The sequence below is a fragment of the Rousettus aegyptiacus genome, unplaced genomic scaffold (assembly GCF_014176215.1).
Source record: "Rousettus aegyptiacus isolate mRouAeg1 unplaced genomic scaffold, mRouAeg1.p scaffold_m13_p_5, whole genome shotgun sequence".
NCBI classification, from domain to species: Eukaryota; Metazoa; Chordata; class Mammalia; order Chiroptera; family Pteropodidae; genus Rousettus; species Rousettus aegyptiacus.
In genome coordinates, this window is record NW_023416308.1 from 92,245,437 (window position 1) to 92,253,176 (window position 7,740).

General features: G+C 38.0%; 1 pseudogene; it reads left to right on the top strand.

The window, feature by feature from the left end:
- The first annotated feature begins 6,145 nt into the window (after positions 1–6,145).
- LOC118603560 lies at positions 6,146–6,263 on the top strand (annotated as a pseudogene).
- The last annotated feature ends 1,477 nt before the right edge of the window (positions 6,264–7,740 follow it).

Here is a 7,740-nt window from a genome sequence, read left to right on the forward strand (position 1 = left end):
TTAGAAATAGAAAGAGTTCTCTCTTTATCTTCTTAATCAATTTTACAGCATACTTCCTCTTTTCACTTCTCTTTCCTAGCTACAGAAAAAGGTTCTGCTTGAGAAAACTATCTTTGCTCATCTCACATATTAGAATCTTTATGAAATGAGTAGATTCAGTAGACAATCTCATTAGTATTACAGACACTGCTCATTTGTTGTCATTATTGGCACCTCACAACTGTATCTCCCATTTTTATCAGCAGTCCATGTCATTCTCAGCAGTTATTTTACTTCTTCAGGGTTTATCGGAAGAGAAAATCGTATAGGCAGGAAAAAAAGCATAACGTTCTCATTCTTACATAGTTTTAGGAACCAGGAATTTAGCAGTTCCTTGATTAAATCTAAAAAGATAAGAAACTCTTTAGTCTCTTCACTTATCTTTCTTGGTACTTACAGGAGTGATTCAGACCTTCACTCTCCCGATTGGAAATCAATACACTGGCTAATGGGGCCCCAACTAAGGTACCTGAATACTTGAAGCGTTGCTGAAAGATGAAAGACAAAACCTACCACCTCACTGGAGTTGGTCTGAATCTTTTGCTTGAAGTACTCAAAACCTTCAATTTCATAATAATTATTGTGCAATTTTGTGGGAGTGGGGAATTAAAAATAGACTTGAGCAAGATATGCACCTGACTGACACTATGGAGTAGACAGGCTTGAAGAGATTGCTATGACTTCGCTCACTCAGGCCAGGTTGGACACATGGGGACAAAGTCTCTGGAGCCTCTCTGGGTTTCTCGTTGTTTGGAAACCATGTTCTTGTTTGATCTTTCCTAAGAATTTCTCTAGTTATTGCCACAGTCTATCAAGCCAGTGTTACAAAAGTCAGTCATGAGAACCTAATACGGGAAGTTCATATACAGTCTCAAAGAAAAAAAAAGAACATGGTAGATTGTAGCCCTCATTTATCTGTTGTTTAAAATTATTGAGTGGCTATGATGTTCCATATGTTCCTGCTCATTTCTTGAATATATAGCTCATGTCTAGTGGAGAGAGACAGAAATGTATATAATTATAATTTCCTGGATATTAGACATAGAAATGTGCACAGAGAACTATGGGTTCTCATGGGAGGATCTACCAGCATGAGTAAGTGTGTTAGTGCATGGGTATGCGTGTATCATACGGGGCGTCAGGGGTGGTTGGCAAGGTTCCCTGGAAAACTTGATATCATTAACCAAATTTTGAAAAAATAGGTGGGAGTTAGCCAGATCAGTTGGGTAGAAAAGGTATTTATGTTAGAAGCAACAGCATTTGCAATATCAGAGAAACATGTAAGAATATGGTCTATTGAAGAAGGTCAATTAGCTTAGTCTGATTGGAGTTTAAGGTTCAATGGAGAAGGATGGAGAGATATGAAACTTGAGATGTTTGTCGATGATAAAGGTTGCAGGATACTGTGCTAAAAGGTAATTCGTGGATCAGTAATAGAGGTAGGATTCTAATAAGGCAGTCTGAAGTAAGAACCTGAGCTATCCACCTCTGTATTATGTGGATGTGGGTAGATTAATTTATGAGAGTGTTGAAATAATCAAGGAGAAATCACTTTGGCGTGAACTAAGAAAGTAATAATGAAGATACAGGTTATATATAGATCCAAGGCATATTAAAGAAGTGGAGTTTGTGGGATTTTAAGTGGTTATTGAAAGAACAGTAAGTAGTGAGAGGGAGAAATTAAGGATGATCTGGGTGATGGCAGTGCCATTTATTAAAGTGGGGGAATATAGAAGAAAAGCATATTTTGCAAGAAAGTTTATAAGTTCAGTTTTGGGCATTTTCACTTTCAGGTGCCTGTGGGACATTCAAGTGGAGAAGCCAATGATCTGTTAAGTTTTGAAGTAAGTCTAGGAATGTGCTTTTGGGAACTATAAAAATAGGGGGCATAGTTGCTGATATGGACATAGGCATGATTTCCAAAGCAGAATGGGTAAAGTGAAAAGAGAAACAGGCCAGGGACGGAACCCTGAGAAGTACCCGCATTTAGAGCACTGGCTTTCAAATCAATTTTTAGCTGTGGAAATAGTTGTGCAAATAAAATTGTATAAGGAAAATCAGTTTATAGAAGAGATCAAAACAGAGCTGCTCTGGTTGAACGGTTCTGGTAGTGGTGGAGAAAGGTGGCTGTGGTAAGGCTAGAGGCTTCAGGAAGAGACAGGAGTGGGGTAAGGAGCAGTGGGTGGGTAGTGACGCTCAACAGTTAGGGTTCCTATCTTAGCTCTCTATTGCTGTTTAACAATTCACTCCAAAGTTTAGCAGTTTGTCTAGGCTTGAATGACAGAGCATTCTCTTTCAGGCTCACTTACATGGGCTGTTGATAGGCCTCTGTCACTCATCCCTTAGGCCTTTCCACATGGCTGCTTCGCAGCATGACGGCTGGCTTCCCTAGGTTGAACAATCCCAGAGAGAGCAACGGAGAACTCTTTCAAGGTCAAAGTCACAGTCCTTTTATACCCTAATCTCAGAAATAACGTCACATTGCCTCTGCAGTATTCTGTTCATTAGAAGTGAGGCAGTAAGTCCAGTATATCAGTCAGTACTCAGTAGGAGGGAATTACATAAGGATGTGAATACCATAATGCAGAGATCTTTGGGGAACATCTTTGAGGGCACCTATCAAAATCCTTATTCTCCTTGCATCCCATTGTTAGGGATTCATAATGCCCAGTTTGATAGTCACTGATTTAAATTATGAGCGGAGAAATCAGTATTGAAAAAGAACCTGAGACACAAGAACCTATGGAAGCAGGAAGGAAACCAGGAGAATGATGTCCTATAAACTACCACAACAGTGAGTATCAAGAAAGAAGGAGAGGTCATCAGTGTCAAATACTGCACTAATATAAGAGTCATCTTTGAATGTATCATTGATAATCTAGGCAGGGGTAAGTGCAATACACTGTTTGGGTGAAAGGCAGATTACTGTGGATAGAAGAGTAAAGTCAAGGAATGAAAAATAATGAGAATAGGTGACCTAAAAGAAAACTACTGCGAAGGAAGGACAGTATGTGCCACGTAGAAAAGACTTTTTCTTTTAACAGAGTTGCAACATATGAAACCTTTCGTCCATCACTCCTGCTGTTTTCTCAGCCCAGGAGGTCTGCACTCCCCTCCCTTCTCCATGCGTGAAACCGCTACTCTTACTTCAAGCTTGAATCAGTTCTACGTCTTCATATCAGAATTATTTGTTCACCCCTGTGTATTCTATAGTATGTTGCTGTTACCTCCATCATATATGTTATGTCCTTATGCCTTGTTTTACAAGTATTCATTTACATGTCTACTTTTTTTTATCAGACCGTACTTTTTTTAAATCAAAGTCTATTTCTCTTTGGTCTGTGTGTGTATATGGGTCAATAATCCACATTCATTACATAATCGTTAAATGAATGGATGAGTGTGAGATGAAACTGGTGACCACCTAGTGCTCTCAGCGTATGGTTAGCAAGCTGACTTCCCTTCTTCCTAATCAATGAAAGCAAATCTAGAGCCCACCATGAGAGATTATTATTTTGTGTTATCATGATTCGCATGATCTCTTTAGAAGCCACAGCTCTGGAAAGAATAAGCTAATAAATCCAAAACATTTTCCTGAGGAACGCATTTGTCAAACCAGAGACAAAGAGAAAATGAAAGAACTGAGCCAAAGGAAGAAAAGAAAGTGGGATGATAATTCATATTTTAACTTAGAGATGAACCTCTTTGTAAGGTTTAGACAACCGAGGAGCCAGAAAAGAGGCTACAGATTTTTTGAATCATTTTTTTTTTTTTTACATGGGATGCAGACAATGATGCCTAGTCATTGTGTAGTTACTGCTATTTGACAAATAGCCACTCTGCCCAGTATAAATGTTCTTACTTCTGGAGGGTTGGGCTCTGCAAATGAGCGGCAGGCTAAGGAGGATACCTGAGCTCTCAGGTTTGATTTACTACTTCCTTCTGCATTTTAATTGGTGTTTCCCCTGGATTTGGTTCTCCAAGGAAGATGTTATAGCAGCTTAAAATTCATTATTTTCCCTAGTCCTGTTTATTCTAATTTCTTCTCCTGTTTTGTGCAGAAAGAGCTTTCAGGGTAGGTACTGCAGCCATTTGTGTTTGCTGAGGCAGAGAGAGCTTTGGTGAGCTGGGCTGCCCCTGCTTCTGCAGCTTACTGGGAGAGGCTGTGGGCTCTCCATTCATATAGGGTTAAACAATACTTAAAAAGAAGTCTTTCTGTAGAGGTCCTTTGACTGAGAAAGCAGAGATTTTCTGCCCTAGCTATTATGTCTAGTACCCTCAAGGCACTATTTAGAATGCGTGCTCCCCACCTGTGCCTACCAGTATATGCCCTGGGGCAGGACTCAAAATTACTCACATGCATATTCAAGCCTATACCAAAATGTTTTAAAATTATTTATGTTCCAATTATACTTCATTACGTTTTATATAAAGATCTCATTTCACTCCATTGAAGAACCCAATACGATTTGAGTAATTTCAAAGTAGCCACAGGGAACATGCATTTGGGGACCATATTTCATGAAAGACACAGCACACCATTGAGAACCTTCTCTAGTTTGTGAAGTAAAGTGAATTGGTGACGCTCAGAGATGAGGTTTGGAGTTACTACAAAAGGTAACTTTGTCAAAACAATTGCTTACAGCTTTTCTTAATTTCTAGCAATATCCATGCAGCAGTTTACTTTGTGATTTTTTTTTTTTTCAAATAGCTTTTACTCCTTTCCTCTAATACTATGATTAAATCCAAATGAGGTTTCAGTAGATCTTTACTCCCGTGACTTCAAAGCTATCACTCTGACTACTGTCATTTTGTTTGGGAGAAAGAAATTCTCCGAGAGCCTCTAGCACCAGGCAAAATAAACTGTTTCAAAGCAGAGAGGTATCTCCCATGGCTTAACAATAAGCTCAGTGAATCTTATTTTTGGCCAAAGCTTCCCCCAAGAAAAAGAAGGGCAATATGTCCTTGAGGTCCTCATTGCCAGGTTTTTAGCAAAATAATTTTTTTTTTTTTTTTTTTTTTTTGCAGAGGGCAGTAGAGTTCTGCTTCAGAAGATCCAGCTGAGATATTTTTTTCACCTCACTCTCCAAAAATATTAACTCTTGCTTTTGTCTAGATTGGGAAATCTTTTGAGCATTTCTTAGGGGTTTCTTTGTTTTAATTCTCCATGGGCAAATGGCAACTTTGTGTTGATTTTAATTTGCATGGTAAAGTGTATGAGTGCTTCCACTGGACTAGCTCTTTAAAGACGCATGGAAAAGGTTAGAACATTAGCAACCTTTTGATTCACTTCTGATGCTTCCGCAGTTTGCCAGGTCCAGAATCGAACATCCAGCATCAGCTGCCACGTCTGCCCCTAACTAACTATGTCACTTGGAGAAGACCTTCATTCTTTAGTGCTTTGTAAGGCTATTTGTACACTGCAGTTAGGTGTTTTCCCTAATTACTGTGTAGAACATTGAGATCTTTGACATGGTCATAAGTATTCTGCACAACATGCAAAAACTAAAATAAAACAAAGCAAAAACTTCCATTGTCAAATAGGTGTGAAAAATGCTTTCCATGTAATTCCTCTCTCAAAAATCCATATTTTCTATTAGTGTTTTAAAGCCTTGAACATTTCAATGTGAATCTGCATTTCCTCAAACTTATCAGACCATTGTTTCAGTCAGGATAGACTAGGTGATGCTGCGAGAGAAAAAAAAAATACATCCCAATCTCACAGGTTTAAAATAAGAAAGCCTCTCTTTCTTACATATCCAGTATGGTCTGACGATAGTGGAGAGGAGCTCTTTTCATCACAGTCACTCAAGGATACCAGCTGATGGTGTAGACATCATCATGAAAAATTGCAATTCATTTTGCCAGAAAAGAGATCAGGAAGTTTAGGAGGGTCTCAAACCTGCCATTAAATGTTACAGCACAAATAGGATGCATATAATTTCTACTCACAATTCATTGGCCAGACCTAGTCAAATGGCCTTTGTTAACTCTAAGGGATATAGATGGTGCCCAGAGGAGAGGAAAGGTGAATGTATGGTAGTGAGCAGAACTAATGACCACTACAACTTATAACTCATTCTTCTTGTAAAATTAGCTATAACAAGTCTATGGCCACACCACCCTGAACAAGCCTGATTCTGTCTGATCTCGAAGCTAAGCAGGGTTGGGCCTGGTTAGTACTTGGATGGGAGATCACCGAGGAAGACCAGGTGCTGTAGGCATAAAAAAAAAAAAAAAAAAAAAAAAAAAAAAAAAAAAAAGCTATAACAAACTTGTAGGATTATATCCTGAGAAATTCTGTACTGGATGAATTTTCTAAGCTCCCTTTCAATTCTGAAAGTCTATAATTCTATGATATAGTCACAGAAAACCTTTCCCCTTTTTACTTAATATGTACATTTCTCTGGGAGAAAATACCTTATTTCTTCTTAAATTTTTCTTTGTTTATTTTGGTAAAGTATATAAAACATAAAACATCTTATTTTATAAGCTAAAGCTCTAAGAGATAAACATTTTAATTGACTGTAGGCTATTTTAGGATAGTTGGTTCATATCAAAGCCTATCTTTACACCAGTCACAGAACAGAAAGAGACCACTTACATTTGAATCCAATTGCATACTCTTAAATTAAGAGGGAAAATGAGGTTTGCCTGTGACTAAATCCTGTTGAAAAGTAGAATCTCTTGGCGGTGGGGTTCAGGACAAATTTTGTGTGGGGACCTTTTTTCTATTCACTTTCTACTGCCTGTTAAGGTCCCAAAGACAAGAGGAAAAAAATTTACCTTTAAGATACAGAATATATATATATATATATATATATATATATATATATATATATATGTGTGTGTGTGTGTGTGTGTGTATATATGTATATATACACACACATACATATATACACACACATATACACACACACACACACACACACACATATATGTATGTAAAAGAGAATATATACTCAATTAATCTGAACCCCCTTCCCAGGTGTTGGCACTATCCCCACCTCTCCCGTCCCTGCTCTTGACCCATGTCTTGTGACTTTTTTTTTTTTTTTTTTTTGCTGTAAAATCTGTGTCCTAAGGAATCATAAGATATGTCTTGTACAAATGAGAGGTGTACCTTTAGCATGGTGTAATTTTCTTTCTAGTATGAGGAATACAATTTATGTTTGGGTGAGCTGGTGACTTGTCTTCAATAAGAGAGGTTCAATCTATTTATAGCTCATTCTGACCAACTGCATGGTAGGGACCTCAGTGGCCAGAATTATATTTAATTTGTCACAGAACAGCCCAAGGCTGTGATAAAATTCATAACCTTCTACCTCTCTTCCCTCAGTACACATGTGATTTGTTGACGTGTTTATATACTATTCTGAGAATGAAGGCAGATTTTTAAACATTTTCAAATGCAAAATGAAGTTGTGCACAAAACTGTGAACCGTCATGGTTTGTGAATTGCTAATAAGCCAAGAGTCTGGCTTAAATATACATCACATCCTGAGACATTAATCAATTCCTAGAGTGGAGTGAACACAGGGCTTGTCCTTCAGGGACACAAAATGCTATTTTGAAGAAAGGAATTATAATAAGGAACACGGCAGCATTCTAGACCTTGGAGCTCTTAGCAGCAGCACATCTTTTGTTTCATTTTTGAATGAAAAGCATTTATAAGAAGATATTCAGGTAGGTTCAGCCTGA